Here is a 25,808-nt window from a genome sequence, read left to right on the forward strand (position 1 = left end):
TTAACACGCGAGAGAAAGGCTGAGTCATTTCTATAATGACTGGCTTATGGCAGGAATCTTTACCAAGCCTGAGGATGAGAAAATAGCCTCTTCTCATGTCAAATTATTGGCTGGAGTCTCATCTTTATAACTTTTGAAGAAGGAATTACATGGCTCACACATCCAAGACAAGTAGGGAAATTGCCTTAGGGCACATAAGTAACCAGACCACAAACAGGACTTGGACCTAAGGCCTGAGGGTGCAGAGCAGCTACCCACAGCATCCTAGGTCTCCTGTTTTCTCCTGTGGAGTCCTAGTTATGTGCATTGGTTAGGCAGGAACATTGAGCTGCCCAAGTGATAAAGATAATGATTATAGCTTACATTTACTAAAACTTAAAATGCACTAGGGGGCTTCCCTGGTGGATCAGTGGTAAAGAATCCTCCTGCCAGTGCAGGAGACACGGGTTTGATCTATGGGTCAAGAAGATCCCCAGGAGAATGAAGTAGCAACCCCCTCCAGTATTTTTGCCTGGGAAATCCCATGGACAGAGGAGCCTGGCAGGCTACAGTCCATGGGGTCACAAAGAGTCAGACATAACTTAGCAACTAAACAACAACATAATGTACTAGGCACTAAGCTGGGAGATTTATATGTGCAATCTTGATTGATCTTTGCAATTATACATACAATTCTCAACTCTATACTTACTACATGCATTCATTGCTTTATGTGGGAAATATAGTGTGTGGAAGATGCTGAAAAATTCAGCTCGCTGTGTTCCAGCCACACTGGGCTTTGTTTTCCAAAGATCACGTCAAGCTTGTTTCCCACCTCAGGGTCTTTGCACAGGCTGTTTCTTCTGTCTCAGCCATGCACTTTGCCCAGATCCTCCTCTGGGTTTACTTCTTACCTCTCAGGCCTCTGCTCAAATGCCACCTTCTCCAAAGAGGCTTCCCTGATCTTCCCCCATGAAATAGACCCCAACTCCCACCTGTTGTTCTCTGTCTCATTGGTTTCCTTGTCTTTCTTCATAGCATTTAATAGTACTCAAAATTATACCAAAGATTTATTCATCACTTGATGAGTGAAACAAGGACTTTTTCTTACTTACACTGTCTCCAGGATCTTGAAGAGAGCTTGGCACATAGTAGGAGCTCAATAAATATTGGTTGGGTAAATGAATAAATACAGTCCCTGGAGAGCAGGGCCGCATCAACAGCTGCTCAGAGCACACAATTCTCAATGAGAACCAACAAAGCAGGACTTCCCTGGTGGGTACAGTGATAAAAATCCACCTGCCAATGCAGAGAACACAGGTTAGATCCCTGGTCTGGGAAGATGCCACATGCAGAGGAGCAACTAAAGACCATGGGCCAAACTACTGAGTCTGCGCTTTAGAGCCTGTGAGCTGCAACTGCTGAAGCCTGTTCGCCTTCCTAGAGCTTTCGCTCCACAAGAGAAGCCACTGCAGCAAGAAACACAGGCACTGTAACTAGGGAAAGCCAAGGCCCAGCAACGAAGACACAGCACAGCCAGAAAAAAAAAAGACCCAACAAAGCAGAGGGGGGTGGAAAAAGGAGAAGAAAGGAGGAGGCAGCAGAAAAGCTCTCTTCAGATTTGAATTTAACTACATTTGTTTAGTTTTCCTTATGTATCAAACTTAGTGACTCACAGTGTCTCTTTCAATTCTCATATCCTGTGTAGTAGGCAATTATAGGGGAAAGGGGGAAATATAAGAATAGAGAGCAGAAACACACTGACACCAATTCCTTGATAAACTCTTTATCCATAACAGGAAAGAGGCTTTTATATTAAAAAAAAAAAACAGATTCCCAATTGCTTATCTTTGTGTAGCCCAAACCACAGGATTTTGTGTTTATTTTTTTATGATTCAGCTTCATAAAACCCACAGGCTATTTAATTTACTATGTTTACTTTTACTATAACTTCAAGACAAAGATTTATTACTAACCTCCACCCTTCCCTCAACTCAGCTTGCAGAATCGCTTCCATAGTTTACGTATATTGATTCAATTCTCTGGATGCCTGTGCATTTCCTCTATAAACTGTTTCGTCAACTTTTATGGAAAAGGAGGCTGAGTTTTTCTAAAGATGTGTCCAAACTAAAATTTCATTTTATAATAGCATTAAAACAGCATTTTAATTACATGTTAGAACAGTCTGACCTGACAAAATCTTGCAGGATCCTAGTCTGAAATCCTGGGAGCCTCTAACACCCCCCACCCCCCACCCCCACACACAAAATCCTCCCCCTTATTAAAATGAAGAATTCTTCAGTGGGTTTGGCCTCTCCTTGTTCCCTTTGGCTGGTCCATGGTCTCAACTAAACTTATGCACTGAGGGTGTGGCTACCATTACAGGGGTTGTGCAAAATGGGGGAATCTGATGGGCTCTGAGCTTTGAGCAGGATCCCAGTTTATGTAACAAGCCCCAATCTGACAGCTCCCTAGGCCTATCTGCCATCTGGTGAACTTGACTGGTCCCTCCACTCCACCCTCTCTGCACCAGTGGGAGCCCATAATTCCAAGCGGTGGCTAGGATTAGGGTCAGAGGTCACCCTATTATGGCTCAGACGTACTTAGTGTTGCAGCAGCCCACAGCCTGCTTTCCAGAGGTGCCAGGAGCTCTTCAAGGAAAGTGCTTAGTTGCCCAGTCATGTCTGACTCTTTGTGACCCCATGACCTTGTAGCCTGCCAGGCTCCTCTGTCCATGGGATTCTCCAGGCAAGAATGGAGTGAGTAGCCATTCCCTTCTCCAAGGGATCTTCCCGACCTAGGGATAGATGCAGGTCTCCTGCATTGCAGGCAGATTCTTTATTGTCTGAGCCAGGAGGGAAGCCCTCTTAAAGGAATAGTTATGCTGAAATAATAGACACTTAACCCCTGAACAATGTCAGGGAGATGGAAACGGTAAACCAGTGTAACTTCAGAGAGATTTTTGGGTGCTCATCCCCTTCTTTGTGTCCTGATGAAGAGAAATTTGTGTATGCTGTTGAGCCCCAATTCTCATCCATCACACTAAGCTTCACAGGAGGAAATTTGGGGAGACCCCTTCTCCTTCGAACACTCCTCCTATATCTACCAGAATTATCCCTTCCTGTAAACAACTCCTCTTCAAAACTTACTTCTGATTAAATATCTGCTAAAGGTGGGATGTGAGCCTCAGAAGGCATTTTTTTAGTTAAACCAGCAAACATGACACAGCACCTTATGGCTTACAACAGGGTTCAATCCTTAACCCTGGATATTCTAACTACCTTTTGACAGTGGGAAACCCAAAGCTGAGACCATAAAGAGAGATGAAGACTGCAGTTTGAGTTTCAATCACTTTTGACCATAGGTTTCCTGGTGGCTCAGATGGTCAAGAGTCTGCCTATAGACCTGTGTTCAGTTCCTGGGTTGGGAAGATCCCCTGGAGAAGGAAACAGCAACCAACTCCAGTATTCTTGGCTGGAAAATCCCATGGACAGAGGAGCCTGGAGGGCTACAGTCCACGGGGTCACAAAGAGTTGGACACGACTGAACAACTTCACTTTCTTTCTTTTGATATCATATTACAAGCAAGTAGGAGTAAAGAGACTTCCCTGGTGGCGCAGGTGGTAAAGCATCTGCCTACAATGCGGGAGACCCAGGTTCGACCCCTGGGTCAGGAAGATCCCCTGGAGAAGGAAATGGCAACCCACTCCAGTACTCTTGCCTAGAAAATCCCATGGACGGAGGAGCATGGTAGGCTGCAGACCATGGGGTCGCAAAGAGTCGGACACGACTGAGCGACTTCACTTTAGGAGTCATGAGAGCAAGCCTAAGTAAGCCTGGCTCTCTCTGGGCAGAGACCCCACTGCCACTGCCAGACAGGGTGCCACACTTTAGAGTTAACAGAACATCCCCAGGCTCTTGTCCAGGAAATGACACTGGGGCTTACTGGACCACAGCTACAAGCCCATTGAGGGCAGGGGCAGACACCAAAACACTCCAGTAGCCTCGAGGGCAAATTCAGAATGACCCCATAACTGATTTTCATAATGCTCTTATGGGCAAATGGGACCCAATTTCCATTGCACTCGTGTTTCAGAAAGCAGTGAGTATACAAGGAAGTCAAGAGAATCTTCCCATCAAAAATGTTTAACGTAGGCACTGAATTTTTCAAAGGATAGGACTTAAGTAATTGAGTATATGATTTCTCTGAAATGTCTTGTCCCCTGATGACCCCAGATTAATGAGGGGTTACCACACATGCCCACTACTCTTCCAAACCTAAGTTCTAGCACAATATTTTTTTAAAATCTGTCCAAAGTTGCTGCTAAACAATGAAAAAATTTAAAAAGTTCCCCCATAAGCTTAAAGTCTTTTATTCTATTAAAATGAAAATAAAGTCTTCTTTTACCCAGTAAGCCTCCAAAATTCTCAAATTGTTGGCAAGGAATTAAAATATTGATGTGACATATCGCCTTCATGGTATTCAGTGCAACATTTTATTCTTTTTCATTTTTGTGCACCATATTTTCAGTGAATTTCATAGAAATAAACGTTTTCTGCAGTAAATATGTTTCAGATATATTTGCAATTCTTAGAGCTCTAAGAGAGAAATCAACAGACCAACGCCCAGATCCCCATGGCTGCCTGCCAGGCCGCAAAGGCCTACTGGGGAAGGAGACAGGGTTTGACATCTTATCAAGTGCAGAGTTTTTGACTGCTCTCCTGGACCGGACATGCTTGTTGCTGAGTCAAGTCGATACTGCCTAAAATGACTCTAGGATTGTCCATTATTAAGAATAAGTAACATGTTCTTGGGGCCTGCTGGAGTTCTCCAGGGGCAGGAAGGGTTAGCAATAGTAAACAGATCATACAGAATGCAGACAGACTACAAATAAAAATGCATTTTGATTACTTTATGAGTCTGCTGTGTAAGACACAGGCTACTCCTGTTGATACATTGATATTCACACAAACACAGATGCCCTGCAAGAAGTTGGAGAGACCTGCCCTTCTGAGGAAGGCCTCAGGTGTCACATCAGAGGGAGCCACTTTGAGCTTCAGAGGACACAGGTGATGTGCCTGGCCAACTAGGGGAGGAGGCAGATCCTCTGTGAGGGGACAAGACTCTGGCGATTTTTTCTTTGGGCCAGTTTCTTCTAATCCACAAGGAGGTCCAGCAAGGGGCCTCTACAGCTGGTTGAAGCTGGCCCAGACATAGTATTCCTGAGATCACGAAGGGTTATGACTTGAGACCTGTGGAGCTTCAAAGCACCCACTGGGGTTCCTCATGTCAAGCTTATGAGAGTGTTTCACCTTGGAGGACTGCTCATTCTTCCTTACTCTGTTGGGTGTCATGGAGGTGGGAACCCTTGCCTCTGAGCTGCCTTCAAGGAAAGATCCTGGAAAGGAATTGCTGTTCCTCCCAGGTTCCTCACCTTCATGGCTAACTCTGCCCCAACTCTATCAGTCTTTCAAATGGGCTGGCACTACGGCCATCACCACCAGGGCTTCCCAGGACTTACCTGACCAGGTGTGAACAACATGTTCATCACACCTGAAACAGGGTTTGTTTTTTTTTTTTTTAATTACAAAGATTAAAATAAATATAAATCAAGTAAGAGAAAAAAAAATACAAATGGTGAGATCTACCAAGCACGGGGTTGCTCTGGGATAACCAGCTCTAGCCACACCTTGTCTGGGCTGCTGACACAGCTTCTGGTCCTGGCTGCTTCTTCCCTTACTTTAGTAGCCCCTGAAAGACCACATCCCAAAGCCAGCTTTCAGTCCAGAAAGATTATATACACAGAGTTTGGGGGAAGAGGAAGGAGTCCACTCAAGTCCCAGTTTGGACAGTGGAGTTGCTGGAGGGGATAACAGGAACACACACTCTTCTAGGTGGACAGTGATAAACGGAAGACATAGACATAATGTCACACCCACTGGCAACCAGCCTCTCAGTTCCTCTTGTCTCATAATGGCTTTCACGTGAATTCATTCATGCCACAAACATCTCTTGAGCACCTACTGAATGCCTGGGCCTGGGTTAGGTGCTGGGTTAAGTGTTGATGGAAATATTAATAAATAAGGTTCGGCTCCTGCCTTTGAGAAGCTCAGATCTAAAGGGCAAGTCATTGTAATCTCTAGAACATTTTACTAGCTTTCTAGCTGTCTCCCTGCTTCCCAACGTTCCCCCTTCAATCCATCCTCAGTTTAGTAATCATGGGAATTTCATTAAAACTTAATCACATCTTGTTACATATTTGCTCCCACAGCTTCCCATCTTGCTCATAATAAACCCAGCATCTTTATAATGGCCTAACAGCTGAATATACTCTGACCTCCCTGTTGCCTCTCATCCCACTTCTTGCTTCTCTTCCTCTCATCCATTACAGCCGCCCAGCATGTCCTGCCTCCGGATCTTTGCTCTTACACTTTGCTCTTCCTTGAATTATCCTCTCCCACATAATCCCTGGATCATTCTGCTGCATACTTCAGATACGCCCTTGAAAGCTATCTTTTCAGGCAGAACTTCCGTAAATCCCTGCAATGGACTGAACTATGTTGGACTGAACTGTGATCCCTCAAAATTCATATGGTGATGTGACTACACTGGAGGGAGGGTCTTTAAGGAGGTGATTAAGGATAAGTGAAATTATGAGAGTAGAGCTCTGATTTGACAGAGCTGGTCCCCTTATAAGTAGAGGTAGAGACATCAGAGCGCTTTCCCTACCACATGAGAACACAGAAAGAAGGCAGCCATCTGCAAGCCAGAAAGAGAGCCCTCACCAAACCCTGACCATGCTGCTAATCCAGACTGCTGGCTCCAGTACTGTAAGAAAATGCATTTCTGTTGTTTAAGCCACCCAGTTTCTGGTATTTTCTAATCGCAGCCTGAGCTAATTAATATACTCTCCTACCCTATATTAATTAGCTCAGGCTGCAATTTTAATTTCTACATCACATCCTAACTTTGCTCCTTATGTCATTCATCATGGTCTAATATTCTACATATTCTGTTTATTTTATTTTTTAATATAAATTTATTTATTTTAATTGGAGGTTAATTACTTTACAATATTGTATTGGTTTTGCCATACATCAACATGAATTTGCCACAGGTATACACGTGTTCCCCATCCTGAACCCCCCTCCATCCTCCCTCCCCGAACCATCCCTCTGGGTCATCCCAGTGCACCCACCCCAAACATCCAGTATCATGCATTGAACCTGGACTGGCGATTTGTTTCATATATGATATTATACACGTTTCAATGCCATTCTCCCAAATCATCCCACCCTCTCCCTCTCCCACAGAGTCCAAAAGACTGTTCTATACATCAGTGTCTCTTTTGCTGTCTCGCTTACAGGGTTATCGTTACCATCTTTCTAAATTCCATAAATATGCGTTAGTATACTGTATTGGTGTTTTTCTTTCTGGCTTACTTCACTCTGTATAATAGGCTTCTAGTACAATGTGATATGAATGAGGACACACAAAAGAAAAACAAAAAAAGAAAGGGCAAGACACTCCTGTACAGACAGCGTCTAAGGGAGAATTGGCAGCTGTTCATCCCACCCCCACCCCTCAGCAGACTCTGAGACAGAGCTGAGCGTGAAGGGTGCCCCTGGAGTCTCATCTGTGGAAGGGCAGGAGAGGAAGCAGAGTGGGCAGAGGAGAGGCCCAGTGGCAATGCATGCCTGGTGATGGTGTCAGTGACCCACGGGCGCTCTGGTGCTAAAAGGCCCTTCAGAGTTAGACGGAGATTACTTCACAATCTGCACTGATCAACCATCTGGCCACCAGAAAGGGGCATGACTTGGGCAGCTGGGGCAAACACTGGGGAGCTGGACAGGGTCTACTGACAGCTCATCCAGCAGATGGGGCAACAAGCCCTGGGATTCGAGGGACTGGGGTGATGTATCGTAGCGCCCACCACAGCACCCAGATTGTTCAGAGAGCAGCGAGGTGAGGATCAGAGGGGCTTTTAGTCTTCTACCCAGAAGAATTGTGAAGGCTTCACTGAGAAGAGTCCCAGATGATGAGGACCACTTTTCAGGCAGACAAAGAAGGGCAGAAACACAAGATATAGTGCCCACGGATTATTGTTGCCTGGTGGACTGGGGACGGTGTGTTGAGAGGAGGTGAGAGGGTAATTCTCTCCTTACCCACCATGGAGACCTGACTTCATCCCTTCCGTGTCAAGCAGGGTAGCCTCAACTTGTTCCATATACACTCGATGAGCATAAGTATGTGGATAAATATTAAACCCCTGTGGCCAGAAAGATAATCAAATCATGACTGGCTGATAAACTCAACAGGATCTTTCAATCGGCAAATATTTAGTCTGTTAATAAACACAGTCTGTTCCTCCCTGACAGTGGGGCTGAAGTCCACCGCCTGCAGTGGACAGGGAGGAATGGGCCCCGCACCCCAGACTGAGCAGCTGGTTCTGTGTGATCTTAGTCCAGTCGCTTCACCTCTTGGGATCTATTATCTGTAAAGCAGAGCTAATACCTTCTTACTGGGTGCTGTGGCTTAAAGATGATACTATATTACATGGTGGGCCATGGTACTGCTCTGCAGCCCTCAACAGCTCACTGGGCTGCAGGAAGTGCACCCGCCTGCTTTAAGGCCACCGCGGAGCTTGGCTGCTCTGTCACCAAGACACCATTAGGGCCAGAGCAAGCCCGAGGACATAGTTATGTAAGCGATCTGCTCAGACAAACCCAGGACTGGTAACGAGCAGAAATGGGAAACAAGCAGCCTTGGTTTTTCTCCTCTTGCTGGTCCTGGGCTGGGTTTAGAGATGGTTGCTTAGCGACGCCGCTAATTCATCCTTGGGGCCATCACGCCAAGGCCCCCGGTTCCCACCAGGGAAGGAATGCCAAATGCCTCGGTGCCAGTCTGAGCTTTCATTTGTGAGGATTATTTTGACAGTTTTTGCTGAAGGGGGTTCTATCCTGAGGTAAACTGGGGACATTCCTCTGATAGGAATTACCGCGGGATAAAAGAAGGGCTGGGAGATGGGGGTGGGGGGACGGGAGCTGCAACTTAGGGTTCCTGCCCACCCTTTTCATGAAGCAGATTATTCCGGAACAGCACTGTGACTAAAGAGAAGCTCTACAAATGGGCCTTTGTTTCAGGCTTGGCAGGGAGAGTGCTGGAATCCTCTTTTCAAGTCTGAGTCCCGGCCCAGTGCTGCGCTGCCCTCGGACTCGAAGGCTCCTAAGCCATTCCGAAGTGGGGCTGAAGGAGATGAGTCAGAGCGCCTGCGGGCACCTGCCCTGGGCTGTGAGCTCGGAGTTTCTGGATTGTTCCCACTGAGCTGGCGTCCCAGAACTGTCAGGGCCCCTCCACGCTGGGGAGGGCAAACACCGGTCACTCTATCAGCCCACAGCCTGGATTCCAACTGCTTTTGAAAGTTGAGAACACTAAGGGGTGAGCCTGTAACTGTCCGATTTTCCATAAGATTAAAAGGAATGAGTTACAACATTTTAAGAAAACATGATTTCCTGGGTCAGTTGCTTCAAATGCAAGGAGGAAAACATTGAAAAAAGCAGTTAGAGTAGCCTGGCTTGTTTTAAATTCATTTCATAATGCAAGTTTACAATTAGAGGACTCATCCTAAGGGCAACTAACTGAAGAAATCAACTTTCAGTGAACTTCTAAATGAAAAAAATTCCGTAAATCACTCAATTGTCCAGCAAAACCCCTCCTTGAAGACAGAAGTATGCCGATCCCACTGGGACATGTCCGGTAGTAACAGGGTCCTGCCCTCAGCAGGCATGGCTCTCCACTCCCCCTGCACAGGGGCAGAATTTACACCCATTCAGCTGGGACTGTCCCTCATGGATAACACTCTGATCAGTAAGCACCAGATGAGCTGAAACTGCCCTACAGTTCACAGCTGCTACCTGAACCTTTTATTTTTTTTAATAATGTCCAACAGCCTGATATACAAATCAAAGACTAGTCTGTGTCATGGGGTGATGAGCCTTTTCTAGTTTCCGTCTCCTATAGTCTGAAAATCCAAAATGCCTTCTTGAGGAATTCCCTCCTCTCCTTTCTTAAAAATCCCAGGGAGAAAAAAACATGGGAAGCAACCACTTAGAAGTGCCCATTAGTCCTTTCTCAGTAGGAAGGAGAACCCTGTGTACAAACTGCTAAGAGAACCAGAGATAAGGAGAGTGGAGTGTAATTATTGAGCCCTATAATTCAGGGATGGAATCAGTGTGAGGCTTGGAAGATTTGTAGGGTCACTGATGAGTTAGCAAACCCTATTAGCATGAGTATCCATTACAAGAATAACCTGAGATCCTCATCCCTGCCCTTACCCGCCCCTGCCCATGCCAGTCACTGGAAGAAAGGAAGGGTGGGGGAGAGAGTTGGACGTCTACTCTGACTTTTCCAGTTTGGGGTGCAAGACATAGATATTTATCCAGGTCAAATCAAAAGAAGAGAATTGCACAATAGCCCTGAAAAAGAATATTTATGGAATGTTCTCAACTACTCTTCTCCTGCTCTTCTACCTCTATCATGTTCTCGTCCTCTGTTCAGTCTTATTTTTGTCTCCTGGCTCATGCTTTGGGTGTTACCACACCTCCCCACCCTCTACTCCCCTTAACTTTGGATGCCAAGACCATGGACCCTGCGTGGTGCCAGCTTCATCTGCTTCTGAATGTGCCCTTCTGGGTTTTGCTCCTGATGTTAACTCGTCCTCTAGATATTTTTAGCTGAAACTCCTGGGTGAGCCCATCATCTTGAGCTAGGTCATGTCCGAGGTTGGTGAACAGACTATATATATGACCTTGGGTTAGCAACTTATCCAAGGCCATTTCCTGTGGCTGGAGGACAGCCTTGGGGAGGGAGATAGAAAAACGATCTTGTGTATCAGATATGGCTAAGGCAGACCCTTCAGCAGATGACCCCAGTTTTCTGGTGTTTAATGTAGACAACCCTTCAGTTCTGGCTGAATAACATAGCACCAGTTTTCAGCAGTCTGTATTGGATAGTAGGCAAGCATCCGGGTGATTATTTCATTTTGCATGAAAACTTTCACATTCAAGGGTACAGACATGAACAAATTGTGAAGTGCTTTCAGTGTTCAGTGAATTGCCGGTCTTTGGAGAAGACCGAACCTAAGTGAGGCACAGTCACACAGAACTAAAAGGTTAGCGTGTCTAGAGTGTCTCAGCCTTTGGTGCAAAAGCCTTGGTCCTACAGCTCTACTTTGGGCCTCAGCTCTACTTTGGATCCAAGGAACTTGGGAGAAATAAGAAGAGCTCTGGGCTAGGGTCAAGGGAGAGAAACTGTCAAAGCTAAGGGTCCAGATGAAGGAGAACTTCACCCATCCCCAGACAGCTGGGTCTCTTACCATCTTGCCCCTTCTCTCACTCCCACACGCCCCACACTCTCATCAGATGACTTCATCTATGCTTAAAGGAAGGTTTGACTGTGGCAGTTTGTTCTTTTAGAAAAATCACCATTAGGGGCTGTAAGTCCTAGCCTCCCTGTAAAAGTTATGCTCTCATGCTCCTCATTCTGACCCCATAAAGGGGCTCTTTGTGCTTCACAAAGGAGAAAAGCTCCTATGTTTCTCCTCTCAAAACTCTGCTTTCAGTACTTCACTTCTGACACTCAGAGCACTTCCCCTCTGGTCACCAAATGTGTGTGAGTTTTTCTCCCATACCAAGAGATTTTCAGGCATCAGTGGGTGTCCTCTACAATGTATTCAATTCTGACACTCTCTACCTAGAGATAACATTAGATCACACACATGAAGGGCTCAGTCCCCGACTTCAAATGCCAATTGCAAGTCCAGATTGTTACCTGTGTTTGTGACCAATAAGCTACAAATCAGAGGCTCCCATGACCCCCTCTTTGGGCTCAAGTAATTTGCTAGAGTGGCTCAGAATTCAAGAAAACAGTTTACTTACTGCTTACCAGTTTATTGGAAAAGGATACATTCATAAAGGGTACAGATGAACATCCAGATGGAATGTTCATAGAACAAGTTATGTGGGAAAGGCTGTGGCACTTCCATATCTTCTCTGGGCACCCCACTCTCCCGGCACCTCCGTGTGTTCACCCCAGAAGCTCTCCAACCCTTGTACATTTGGGATTTTTGTGGAAGCCTCATCCCATAGGCATGCTTGATTATTAACTCTGTTTTTAGTCTCTCTCCCCTCTCTGGAGAATGGGGGGTAGAGCTGAAAATTCCAAGCTTCTAATCATCAGTTGGTCTTTCTGATGACCAGCCCCCATCCAGAAGCCCACCAAGAATCACCTCATTTGAAAAAAAAATGTTCCTCTCACCCAGGAAATTCCAAAGGATTTAAGAGCTCTGTGTTAGGAACTGGGATCAAAGACAAAATATGGGATCAAAAGAGGTCCCTAATGTTTTTCTCACTTAAGAAATCAAAAGGGTTTTAGGAACTCTGTGCGAGGAACCCAGGACAGAAGCCAATATATATCTTTTTTTCTATTTTCTCACACTGTGGAGGTTCCCATGGCCCCCCTCTTTGGGTTCAGTCATATCCTAGAGCTGGTCACAGAACTCAGGAAAACAATTTACCTACTGTATTAACAGTGTACTATAGGATATAGTCTTCTCTTGTAGCTCAGTCGGTAAAGAATCTGCCTGAAATGCAGGAGACCCGGGTTTGATTCCTTGGTCAGGAAGATCCCCTGGAGAAGGAAATGGCAGCCCACTCCAGTATTTTTTCCTGAAGAATCCTATGGACAGAGGAGACTGGCTGGCTACAGTTCATGGGGTCACAAGAGTTGGACATGACTTAGCTACTAAACAATAAAAGGGTGTAACTCCAGAACAGCCAGATGAAAGAGATGCCTAGGGCAAGGTGTGGGAAGGAGGCAGGAAGCTTCCAAGCCCTCTCCAGGTGCCCTACCCTCCCAGAGTCTCTATGGACAGGAAACTCTCCAAACTATGCCCTCTTGGGTTTTTATGGAGGCTTCATTCCAAGGTCCAATTGATTAAATTATTAGTCATTAGCAATTAAGTCAACCTCCAGCCCCTCTCTCTTCCCCAGAAGTGGGAGGGGAGGAACTGAATATTCCAACCCTCTAACTGTGTGGTTGGTTCTCTTAGAAACCAGCTCTTATCCTGTGATCATCTAGAGGCTTTCCAAAATTCACCCCATTAACATAAACTCAGATGTGGTTGAAAGGAGTTTGTTATGAATAACATATCAATTTCATGCTTGTAATTTTGAAGCTATTTCAGGAACTGAAGGCAAAAATCAAAAGATTCCTGTATCACTCTAATCAATCGCAGCAGCACATGCTTCTTAGCAAAGGAGGGAATCAGTAAGTGGTAATGGATCATTAGTGTTGGGGGTACCGAGAGTTCCTGACATCACAGTGATCCCCCACACGAATAGCAAAATATAGTTTCTTATTTGAAAGAATTTTGAGAAGGCATTCTTTCCAACTTTGGGTTTCCCTGGTGGCTCAGGGGTAGAGAACCCACCTGCCAATGCAGGAAATGTGGGTTCAATTCCTGGGTCAAGAAAATCCCCCCTGGAGCAGAAAATGGCAACCTACTCCAGTATTCTTGCCTGGGAAATCCCATGGACAGAGGAGCCTGACAGACTATGATCCATGGGGTCGCAAAAGAGTTGGACACAACTTAGCAACTAACCAACCACAGCAATTCTTTCCAGCTTTAAGTTTCTTGGATGTCAAATAGTATCTCAAATTATATTTAAATAACTTTTAATATTAATAAATGAAAACATGGATTCAATTTTCCTTTTAAATGTAATTTTTAATGAAAAAATACACAACTAACCTCATTTTAACATTTTTTATGACTCCACCACCTCATGATATTCCTTCTGATAAGCTCAAAATATATCCATATTCCCACATCATTACTATCATAAGATAAACCAATTAAACCAGTTTTGTTCTTTCATTGAAAATATCTAGGTGATTCAATTAATTTATTTGCATTCTTATTAAAAATCCATGGGAAAACTTTCATCATCAACCAATCAGTATAAAAATAAAGAACAACTAGAACACTTAAAGAACTGCTAGCACTTCAGTGCTCGAGAGGCATTTTTGAGGGCTGTGTCCCAGCATCCTTGCATCTGAGTTTTTTCAGCCACCCTCTAAGATTAGGTGACTATGAGAAATTTCAGATCACAGTAAAGTATATAAAACCCATGCCAGCTGGTAATCACCACTGCCATCTTGCCCAAAAGAATCCATGCCTTCCTGAAATCTTTGTGAACAAAAGTAGTTTAGCTGATAGCCCACATGACCCCGGCAAGAGTACCTGTAAAGGTTCATAACCTCATAACAAGGTTCATAATAATTTGTCTGTCAACAGTGTCTAAAATTCCTGATATAAAAAGCTATAAATCATTAGGCCTTTAAGAATCATGAACACTTGATTGTGTTTGCCATAGATGTCATCATGGAAAATTTTGAAAAGTCTTGAAGGGCTTGGGTGTGCTCAGTCACTCAGCTGTGTCTGACTCTTTACAGCCCCTTGGGACTGTAGCCCACTAGGCTCCTCTGTCTATGGGGTTCTCCAGGAAAGAATACTGGAGTGGGTTGCCATTTCCTTCTCCAAGGGATCTTCCTCACCCAGGGATCAAGCTCACGTCTCTTGCATCTGCTGCATTGGAAGGCTGATTCTTTACCACTGAGCCACCTAAGAAGCCCTAAAGGGCTTTCTCTCCATATAAGCTGTAAATGCAGAAAGGGTGAAAGCTTAAGTGGGGGGTGTTGGACTGGATGCAGAAAAGAATTTGGCCAATGAATTCAGATTCACTTTCCATATGTCATTTTTTTAAGAGCTTGCTTTTTAATTAAATGAAGCATATATTATAAAAAGGGTGCATATTATCAATGTACAGGTTGATGAATTTTTACAAAGAACATAGTTCTGTAACCAGCATTTTGAACAAAGAAAACCAGGTTATCACTAACTACCCAGAAGACCCAGGTAGACTTCCTTTATGAAGGGCAATCCCAAACTGATTGGTTTTCTGTTTTCTGTAAAAGGTAGCACATAGAGTTCCCCTTTAGTGTCTGTCTGCCTTCACTCACTCCCATGTTTGAGAGTAACCACAGTGATGCACTAGTGGGAACTGTTCCTTCCAACCCCAGTAATGCACTCCACTGTGGGGAACACGCCCCGGAGAATTCAGTGTATTACTGATGGGTATTTGGGCCATATACTCTGAACCAATGGTTGTTGTTGATTTGGTAAAGTTCTAAAAAAGTAATCACACATTTGAGAGAGACAAGTCAGGATTTTGATGCCAACATAGACAAAAATAATAGAGGGACCACTTTACTTGCTTAGATCTCTAGCTTTGTTCTGTTTTGCTTCCCCCGTCCAGCCCCTAGTCTCAGGAGAAAAAAGTGAGTCATGCTTCTGAGAACATAACTGTTACAAGGAGGAGATTTGGAATTTCAGAGAATGAAGGGGACCCTTGGGTCTGCTCCAACAGACACAGGAAGTTGCACGTGTGTGGAAACTTCAGAGAAGCCATCTGGTCACTGGAAAACCCTCTGCAGACATCTTGGAGCAGCTGGGATGCCTTGCTCCACCCAAGGTTATTATGACTTCAGTCTCCAGTGTCTCAACAAGTGAGGCTATCTGGCCACTTCCCACACCCCAAAACTCTCAAGAGAAAGTGAGATCGTGAGATGTGTATTTGATTCAACAAGCAATGGGGCTTAATGAGATAGATTTACCTTTCTATTTTCAATATAAATTTGACCAAAACCTTCCTTAGCATTCAGCTCACATTTTTCTCTCTTGTTCAGAAACACGACAGTTAACCTGCGGAAGATTTCTTTGGGGAACTCACTGTTCTCTGCGCACCTCATTTACTATAACTTGAGGTAAAGCTAGCTTATTTCCACAATGTTTATGTCTGTCTGGGTGCAGTGATTTAATATATTCCTAAATACTTTAGTCAGGTAACTCTTGGAATTTACTCTCTGATCACCAGTACATAATTTCCAAGTGACTTTGGGATCTAAAGAAAACAAGAGTAATCATTTGAGGGAGGAGACTGCGAAAATACAAGGAAGTGTAGTGTTTAGATTCATTAGAAAGATTTTTAAAATATTTATATTAGTATCAAGAACTTATTTATGTTTCATTTCTTGCCAAGGCTTTGAAGAAATTACATGTATATCCTCAAAGTTTTAAAGCATTATTTCATAAAGAATATGCTACTGTTTATAAATGTAAATGTATGAGATGCTTTTAAAGAATTAAGGCTTTTATTATATTTTTTCTTTTTTCTGCCTTTCTTTACTGCATACGCTTTTTTACTTGTTTTTTTTGCCCAAACTTTGTAATTTCCCATTCCAGTAATGTGATGGTGGTTTCTAAAAGGACATCTGGAAAACAAATTACTGATTTCTCAGATTGAACGAGTACCTATTCTATGGTTCAAGAGCATCAGTCTCCTGATAAAGTTCATGGAAAGGCTTGATGTACAAAAATACGATGATGATAACATTTTTCCAGTTTTGTTGAGAAATTATTTACATACATCACTATGTAAGTTTAAGGTATTCAGCATGATGGTTAGATTTACATATATTGTGAAATGATTACCACCATAGATTCAGCTAACATTCAGTTCAGTTCAGTCGCACAGTCATGTCTGACTCTTTGTGACCCCATGAATCACAGCATGCCAGGCCTCTCTGTCCATCACCAACTCCCGGAGTTCACTCAAACTCATGTCCATCGAGTTGGTGATGCCATCCAGCCATCTCATCCTCTATCGTCCTCTTCTCCTCCTGCCCCCAATCCCTCCCAGCATCAGAGTCTTTTCCAATGAGTCAACTCTTAGCATGAGGTGGCCAAAGTATTGGAGTTTCAGCTTTAGCATCATTCCTTCCAATAAACACCCAGAACTGATCTCCTTTAGAATGGACTGGTTGGATCTCCTTGCAGTCCAAGGGACTCTCAAGAGTCTTCTCCAACACCACAGTTCAAAAGCATCAATTCTTCGGTGCTCAGCCTTCTTCACAGTCCAACTCTCACATCCATACGTGACCACTACAGAAACCATAGCCATGACTAGATGGACCTTTGTTGGCAAAGTAATGTCTCTGCTTTTTAATATGCTATCTAGGTTGGTGATAACTTTCCTTCCAAGGAGTAAGCGTTTTTTAATTTCATGGCTATAATCACCATTATCTCCCTATATAGATTCAATAAAAAGAAAAGAAGGAGAAAAAAGTTTCTCCTTGTTATGAGAACTCTTTCCTATGTATCTCACAGCAGTGTTCGCTGTAGTCATCGTGTTGTACAGTACATCCTTAGTACTTAGCGATCTTACAATTGGAAGTTTGCACCTTATGACCACCTTCCTCCAATTCGCCCTCCACTCTCCACGTCAGGTAATCACAAGAGTCTGACATCTCTTTCCATGATTCTGTGAGTTTGAGATCATATAGTATTTGTCTTTGTCAGACTTACCTCTCTTGGCATAATGCCGTCAAGTTCCATCCATGTTGTTGCAAATGGAAGGATTTCCTAATTTTTTAGGCTGTGTGTGTGTGTGTGTGCATATGCCACTACTTCTTTATCTATTCATTCATCACTGGACAGTTAGGTTTCATGATGATAATCCTTAGGATAGCTATAATATTTAAAAGAAATCTAAAAATATAATAATAACAATAATGTTCTGTGTAGACCCTGAAAGCATAAAAGATATAGAGAGTTCTTCTTCCTACCCATGACTGTCAGTTCTTTAAGCCAACACTTTCTGTGCTTTTAACTTGTTGTGCCAGTCACTGTGTACTTTAATTTGCTTTCAAAATTAATCTTCACAATTAGTCTATGAGGTAGGTAATAGAGCCTTCCCCTTTTTACAGATGAGGAAACTGGGCTTAGAGAGGTTAGTGCCTTGCAGAAATTACACAGTTATGAGTTACAGAGCTGGAACTTGAATCCCACCCTGACCTGCAGCTTGAGCATCTGCCTCTGCTACGTCCACTGCTCTTGTACGTGGAAGCTGCCCACGAAGACTGACAGTGAGGCCAAATAAGGCTGAACTCAGAGGCACTGCCAGGCCTGAGAGAGCCAGAGACTTAAATTGCTAACTCCAAAGTAAAGACAACTTCCACTGAATTTACTGAAAATAATGAAAACTAGTTCTCCAACAATTTAGGGGACAATATCAGCATTAAAATGTGGTTGTGGTTTTGTCTCTCTTTTTAAGCTGGTGACATGAAGGGAATTCTACTGGAGTGTGAGGAGTATTATGTCCCTTGAATATCTACTTTGCGCTGTTAGGTGTTAAGAATAGAGAAGTGAACAAAACTGGTTCCTACATCGAAACGTATAAACATGTGGCCACTGCATCTTTGACACTGGGCAAATTGTTTTTCCTCTTAAATCTGCGTTTATTATGAATACCTAGTCAATCTCTTAAGGATTAATAATCCATAATAGATATCTCTTTGTCTAAACTGCTAAAGTGTATTCTTCCCTACCATATGTAAGTTATTCATGAATAACACCATCAAGTGACCGAATAAGAATGCAGACTTTTTTCCTTTAAAAGTTCATTTGAAAATGTTCTGAGTGAACTATAGGTTTAATTTTCTCCTACAAACTTTTCCCACATTTATGTAAGTCTCTCCTTCCATCTTGCCAGGAAGAGTAGCCTTGTGCTAAAATCAAGCTCAAAAACAGATTTATGTTAGGCAGGATCCCAGTGAGACAGAACTCTAGAAAGTGAGAGCCAAAGTAGTAGAAGTAGCCATGTAGGACACCTGATCCTATTTCTTCTTTGAAAAATGGAATTACTGAAACTTTGAGAAATGAAGTGGCTTGCCTATGCTCAGAAAGAAATAACTAACAAATCCAAGATTTAAACCCAGGTCATCTTTTTTTTTTTTTTTTTTCTACAGTCCTATGGTTCATGTCAAATTTAATCCTAAGGTCATAAAAGACCCTAGTGTGTGCTCTGGCCCATCACTTTTTCACAATGCTTGGATGGCATCACCAACTCAGTTGGACATGAGTTTGAGTAAACTCCGGGAGTTGGTGATGGACAGGGAAGCCTGGTGTGCTACAGTCCATGGGGTCACAAAGAGTCAGACACGACTGAGTGATTGAACTGAACTGAACTGGAACAGGCAGATTCTTAGTGAAAGTTGGTTGAGTAAATACATGTGAGGGGACTCCCAGCTTCTGGTGTAATCCCAGTTACCTCCCCATTAGCCATCTCTGTGCTGCATCTCCCCTGCCTTCTTGGACCAAATTATTCAACAATGCTAATACCTCTCTTGCCTGAGCAGCAATAGCAAGCACAGCACCTACAGATATATATATATATATATATATATATATATATATATTACTTGGGCAGAGGTGGAGAGCAGTCAGAGCTATTTAACCAGTTCATTTACAAGGATGTATTGACCCCCCCCCCCCGACATGCCACACAGATACTGATGCAAGAATGTTGTAGTAGTAGGAGTTGGTGACAAATCTAGGGCATAGAGAATAGAGAAAAGTAAAGAGAATGTCACTAAAGTGAAAGTGAAGGTTGCTAAAGCATACAAGAATGCAATGCAAAAGCAGGAGAAAATTGGTGACTTAACTGTCTTGATCAAGGTCACATAGCCGCTTGGTACCAGAGTAGGGATTTGAACTCTGGCATTAAGATTAGTCTGGCAGCTTCACATGCTGCTACTCTTCCAATAGACCAGAAGCCATAGTGCCTAGTTTGGGAAGTACTTAAATAGGGATAAAGAATGGTACAGAAGCATAAAGGGCAAGGGACAAAAGAAGATGCATATAATCAGTGAAAATGTTTATGGAGAACCTAATTCCTATGTGTCAGCCCTTATTATGGACTAAACTGTGTCCCTCCCACATCCATATGTTGAAGCCTTAACCCTCAGTGTGACTATATTTGGAGACAAAGCCTTTAGGGAGGTAATTAAGGTTAAGTCAGATCATCAGTATGGAGCCTTAATCCAGCAGGATAGACGTCCTTATAAGAAGAGGAAGACACCACTGGAGAATGTGTACACAGGGAAAAGGCCATGTGAAGACACAGCAGGAAGGTGGCCATCTGTAAGCCAAGGAGAAAGGCCTCAGGAGAAACCAAACCTGCTGGCACCTTGATCTTGGACTTCAAACCTCTGGAGCTGTGAGTAAACCAGTTTCAGTTGGCTAAGCCACCGAGTCTGTGGCAGTTTGTTACAGCAGCCTGAGCAAACTAATACAGCAAAGATGAACAACAGTGAGGGGCTTCTGGGGAAAATCCTATCTCAGTCTCCTTCTGCTCCAAGCTTGCCTGGGCCCAGAAAGGAGATGGGGAGCTGACACAGGCAGCTGAAACTTCACCAGGTATTTTCAAGTTACTCAGTGCCATGCTGAAACAAACAAGGAAAAAGACATGAGTAATGATGAAAGTTGTAGAAAGCCATGATCAATTTATCATTTTCTGTGGCTTATCTGTTTGTATGTACATTGTCTCCTTGGTGGTTTCACGAGAACAAATATTTGTCTCAGAAAACTCATTTCTTGAAAACTCGGAACAAACCTAAACTATTTGGGGCTTCAGATTATCAGTCAAGAATGAATTTCATTGGAAGAATCTGTAGAGGGATGTCAGCAAAAACAGCAGAGAAAAGATCTCTGGAATAATCTTTTCTATAAAGCAATTAGAACACTGGCAAAAAATTGTCAGAATCAACTTTTTTCAGAACTCTGGAAATTAACCAAAGACTTGTGGCAAACTGAGAAGAGTTTACTCAAGAAACAAGGCTGAATTTCAGAAAGAGCAGCAAGTTTTGTGACATTTTAACTTGCTGTGTTTCCCCTCCCCAACTCAACAGTAGCTTTGATAATCAACAGCCCACAAGTACAGTGAAAATCATCAGCCTGGCAACTGCAGGAGGAGGCAGAATAGGGCTAGAACCCCTTCAAAGCCCTATTCCCAGGTGATTGTTATTATTTGATCTATCTGGTGGTTCTTGGGAGACCCACTCACAAAGTTGTCTTTATTTAAATTGACTTGAAGTTTTACTCACTGTGAAAAAATCCTTTGCCCAGAGGCATTAGTTGAAGACAGTACAGCTGCCTAAGGTGGCAAATAATATTTGGGTCAAACAGTAGGCTAGCCAAAAATCTTAGAAGAAACATCTGGGGAATGAGATATCTATGCTGCTGCTGCTAAGTCACTTTAGTCATTTCCGACTCTGTGCGACCCCATAAACGGCAGCCCACCAGGCTTCCCCGTCCCTGAGATTCTCCAGGCAAGAACACTGGAGTGGGTTGCCATTTCCTTCTCCAAAGCATGAAAGTGAAAAGTGAAAGTGAAGTCGTTCAGTCGTGTCTGACTCTTAGTGACCCCATGGACTGCAGCCCACCAGGCTCCCCCGTCCCTGGAATTCTCCAGGCAAGAACACTGGAGTGGGTTGCCATTTCCTTCTCCAATGCATGAAAGTGAAAAGTGAAAGTGAAGCCGTTCAGTCGTGTCTGACTCTTAGTGACCCCATGGACTGCAGCCTACCAGGTTCCTCCGTCCACGGGATTTTCCAGGCAAAAGTACTGGAGTGGGGTGCCATTCCCTTCTCCGGGGATATCTATAGAGAACCTTGAAAAACTTTGACATGCTCCTGGGAATCTAGAGTGCTACATGCATGTCCAGGGCTATGCACATGCTCAGGAAAGACCCAAGAAGGACCAGGCTGACCCTGAGGCTCTACACAAGCAGGAAGTTAAGGCTAAAACAGAGTTTGGAATCTGCCTGTCTGAATGTCAAAGGTGTTTCCCGGAGACTCACAGAGTTCCTCAGCAAAGACCGTGAGGCTTACTAGTCCCAAGCATTTACTCAGGTTTCTGGGGCTTCCCTGGTGGCTCGGGGTACAGAATCTACATTCCAATGCAGGAGACATGGGTTCGATTCCTGACCTGAGAAGATCCCACATGCTGCAGAGAAACTAAGCCCATATACAACCACTGAGCCTGTGCAGGAGAGCTTGGGAGCCACAACCACTGACACCGCGTGCTGCGGCCACTGAAGCCCTCGCGCCCTAGAGCCGGCGCTCCACAGCAAGAGGGGCCTCCACGCCGAGAAGCCTGCGCGCTGCAACAGGAGAGCGGCCCGCCCACCCCAAGAGAAGAGCCCGCACAGCAGCGAAGACCCAGCACAGCCAGAAACAAATATTAAATAACTAAATCAAATTATTTTTTAAAAACCAGGCTTCTGTCCAATCATTAACCACAAAGCTAAATAAGCGGAGACTTTAGTAGCCACACAAGACAAAATATACCGAATTAAACTACAGAATTAGTTCAGAAAACAGGTCATCACTAAACAAAGCACCAACAACACTAGATGCTGAGTGGAGAGACACTGATTTCCAGAGTTACCGTGTTATGCTTTTTAATGTACCATTTTCAACGACAAAAAATATGAAACACGCAAAGAAACAAGACAGTTTGGCCATACTCAGAGGAAAAAGCAGTCAATAGAAACTGTCTGCGTGGGAGCCCAGATGCGGGGCTTGCTGAACAACGGCTTTAAATTAGCTATTTGAAATATGTTCAAAGAACTTAGGAAAACTATGCCTAAAGAACTAGAGCAAAATATGAGAAAAATGGCTTACCAAATAAAGAGATGAAAATTATTAACAAGAACCAAGTAGAAACTCTGGAGTTAAGAAGTACAGTACTGAAATGGAAAAAGTCACTAGAGTTCAACAGCATGTTTGAGTTGGCAACAGGAAAAAAAAATCAATGAACTTTGAGACAGGTCAGTTGACATTATCCAGTTTGAGGAAAAGAAAAAAACAAATGAAAAATGAACAGAGTATCAGAGAGCTGAAGGACAATACAAGAATAGCAAAATATGCATAATGAGAGTACCAGAAGAAGAGGAGAGAAAGGATTAAAAAGCAGAATGAAGAAATAATGACTGGAAACTTCCCAAATTCGATGGAAAACACTAATGACCCAAGAAGCTGAAAACAACAACAACAAAAACAACTCCAAGTAGAATGAATTAAAAAATGAACACAGGTAATAATCGTATCATAATCTAAGAGAACACTTAAATCATAACCAAAGCTTAAGAGAAAGAAAGAATCTTGAAAGCAGCAAGAAAGAAGTGGTTCATCATGTACAGAAGACTTTCAAGAAGATTAAAAACTGATTTCTCATCGGAAGCCATGGAAATCAGAAGGCAGTGGGATGATGTATTCAAAATACCGAGAGAAAGACTGTCCATCAAGAATTCTAGGTCCAGCAAAAGTACCTTTCAAAAATGAGACAGAAAGCAAGATATTCCCAGATAAACAAAAACTGAAAAAGAAAATCTGTTACTAGCAAACCTGCCCTACAAAACAATACTAAAAGGACTTTCAAGCTTAAGTGAAAGCTCTAGACAGTAACATGAACCCATAGAGCACAGGTAAAAGATAACTACGTCATAAATATAAAAGGCAGCATAACTGTGTTTTTTGTTTTTAATTCTTTTTTCCTTCTATTTGATTTGAAAGACAACCACATACAATAACTATAAATCTGTGTTGACAGGCAAACAATGTAAAAAGATGTGATATGTTTGACAGCAACAGCAAAGGAGATGGGAGAGAATGGAGCTACACTGGAGCAAAGTGTTTGTATGCTTATTGTTAAGCTGTTATTAATTCAAAATGGACTTCACAGGTGGTACTAGTGGCAGAGAATCCACCTGCCAATGCAGGAGACACAAGAGACTTGGGTTCAGTTGCTGGGTCTGGAAGATCCTCTGGAGGAGGAGATAGCCACTCACTCCAGTATTCTTGCCTGGAAAATCCCATGGACAGAGGAACCTGGCAGGCTACAGTCCATGGGGTCACAAAGAGTTGGATATGACAGTGACTGAGCACACACCCTATTAATTCAAACTGGACTGTTATAAATTAAGATGATGATTGTAACTTCTGAGTCAACCATTAAGAAAACTTTGGAATAATCTGTGGTACAGATGATTAAATCCAGCAAAGCCTCACTAGTACTAGCGAAACAGTGGTAAAACCAGTATGAATTGGTGAAATCTCTAAAGAAAGGAAATTCTTCATTGAGGACATCATTTTAATTAATCAATTAATCAATTAGTTTATCAATACACAGTAACTGGAAGAGCCTACAAGATGTTCATTCATTCGCCTTAGACTGAGGGTCTATTATGTGTCAGGCACTATATGATGCTGTAGAATAGAGGCTTAGCTGAATCTGTCTTAATGAAGTTATGGACCCATAACTTCTAGCAAGGTGTCTATTTCTGTCATTTTAATTTCCTAATAACGCTGGTCTCCCTTGATAGTCTCCCTCATTAACCATCTTCATATCTAATCTAATCCATTTACTCCCTCAGCAAATATGTGTTGAATTCCTGCTGTGTGTCATCTGTTAGCGATACAGTGGGGAACAAGGCAGGGGGCATTCTTGTCCTCCTGGCCTTAGGGAGCTTCCATGTCACGTGTCACGTTGTGTGATACATGGTAAGGGGTGAATGTGCTGGAAAGAAAGTCAAAACCCAGGTATAGGGAGGGGATGCTTTCAGGTAAGGTGATAAGGAAAGAATAGAAACCTCAATAAAATGCAAAGATCTGGGGAAGGAGTGTTTCAGGAAGGGGACTAACTATGAAAACTGAGGGGGACTCCTGAAGCCTGAAAGCTCTAGAGCCTGTGCTCTGCAACGAGAGAAGCCCCCGCAGTGAGAAGCCCATGCAGCACAACTAAAGAGCAGACCATGCTCGCCACAACCAGAGAAAAGCCTGTGCAGCAACGAAGACCCAGCGCAGCCAAATAAGTAAACGAATACACAAAATTATTTTTTAAAAAACTGAGGCAGAAAGAGCTATACCTGCGAGGATTAGGAAGGTGGCCAACGTGAGTGGGGTCTCTTCTTTCGACATTCACCCTGCCTTCTGTGCCTCCGACTACAATCCAATCCTTAGCTGTGGCACTCACGTCTAAGTTACTTCAAGAATCTTCTTATTCTTTTTGCCCCAAGTCTGTGTCCCACATAATTTATTCTACACTCCACTGCCAGAAACATTTTCCAGAACACTTTCATCTTGTCACCTCACAGTTAAGAAGGGCCAAGCCCTTCAGTTCCCCCAGAGCATTTACTGGTTTCTGACCTTGTACCGGACACTTTTCTGGGCACTGTGCCTCCACCAGTGCAGCACGACGACCAGCTTCCTGCTTTCACAGGGCTTTCGTTCCTGAAGGACAAGACAGACATCAGACACATATCAAGATAATTTCAGGTAATAGTGTTGTTGTTAGTCACTCAGCCACATCCAGCTCTTTGTTACTCCATGGACTGTAGTCTGTCTGTGGAATTCTCCAGGCAAGAGTACTGGAGTGGGTAGCCATTCCCTTCTCCAAGGGATCTTCCTGACCCAGAAACTGAACCCAGGTCTTCCACACTGCAGGCAGATTTTTAACATCTGAGCCATCAGGGAAGCCCAAGGCAATAGTAAGCGCCAACAAGAAAGCAGAGAAATTGTGACAGAGTGGATGACCTGAAGAGTTCTGAGGTGGTCCGGAAAATCTGGGGGTAGAATCTGTTCCAAGAGTGGGAACAGCAGGTACCAAAGCCCTAACATGGGGTCCTTCAGGGGCTGACCTCCTTGGGGAAGTGTCCATCCTCTATCTGAGTGCTTGTCAGAATGGTCGTTTGTCACCCTCCTGCAGACTACAAGACCATAGAGCACAAGAACCCTATCTAATTCTTACCAGACCACCTGCAGTGCTGTGGGTCACTGATGACCTCCTAGGGAACTGAACTGAATCAAG

At 43.5% G+C, this 25,808-nt stretch overlaps 1 long non-coding RNA gene across 2 annotated transcripts in view; it reads right to left on the minus strand.

Moving 5' to 3' along the window:
• Positions 1-25,808, minus strand: part of LOC132344873 (uncharacterized) — a 50,721-nt gene that overhangs the window by 1,459 nt on the left and 23,454 nt on the right. The window contains exons 2-3 of one of the 2 annotated variants that reach the window (XR_009493913.1): positions 25,148-25,231; positions 1,095-1,278 (exon numbers count right to left, since the gene is read on the minus strand). This is a non-coding gene — a long non-coding RNA (uncharacterized lncRNA). Of the gene's footprint in view, positions 1-1,094; positions 1,279-24,867; positions 25,232-25,808 lie in introns of both variants that reach the window. The other variant, XR_009493914.1, reaches the window with a different exon arrangement.

Source organism: Bos taurus, chromosome 3 (genome assembly GCF_002263795.3).
Source record: "Bos taurus isolate L1 Dominette 01449 registration number 42190680 breed Hereford chromosome 3, ARS-UCD2.0, whole genome shotgun sequence".
Classification (NCBI taxonomy): Eukaryota; Metazoa; Chordata; class Mammalia; order Artiodactyla; family Bovidae; genus Bos; species Bos taurus.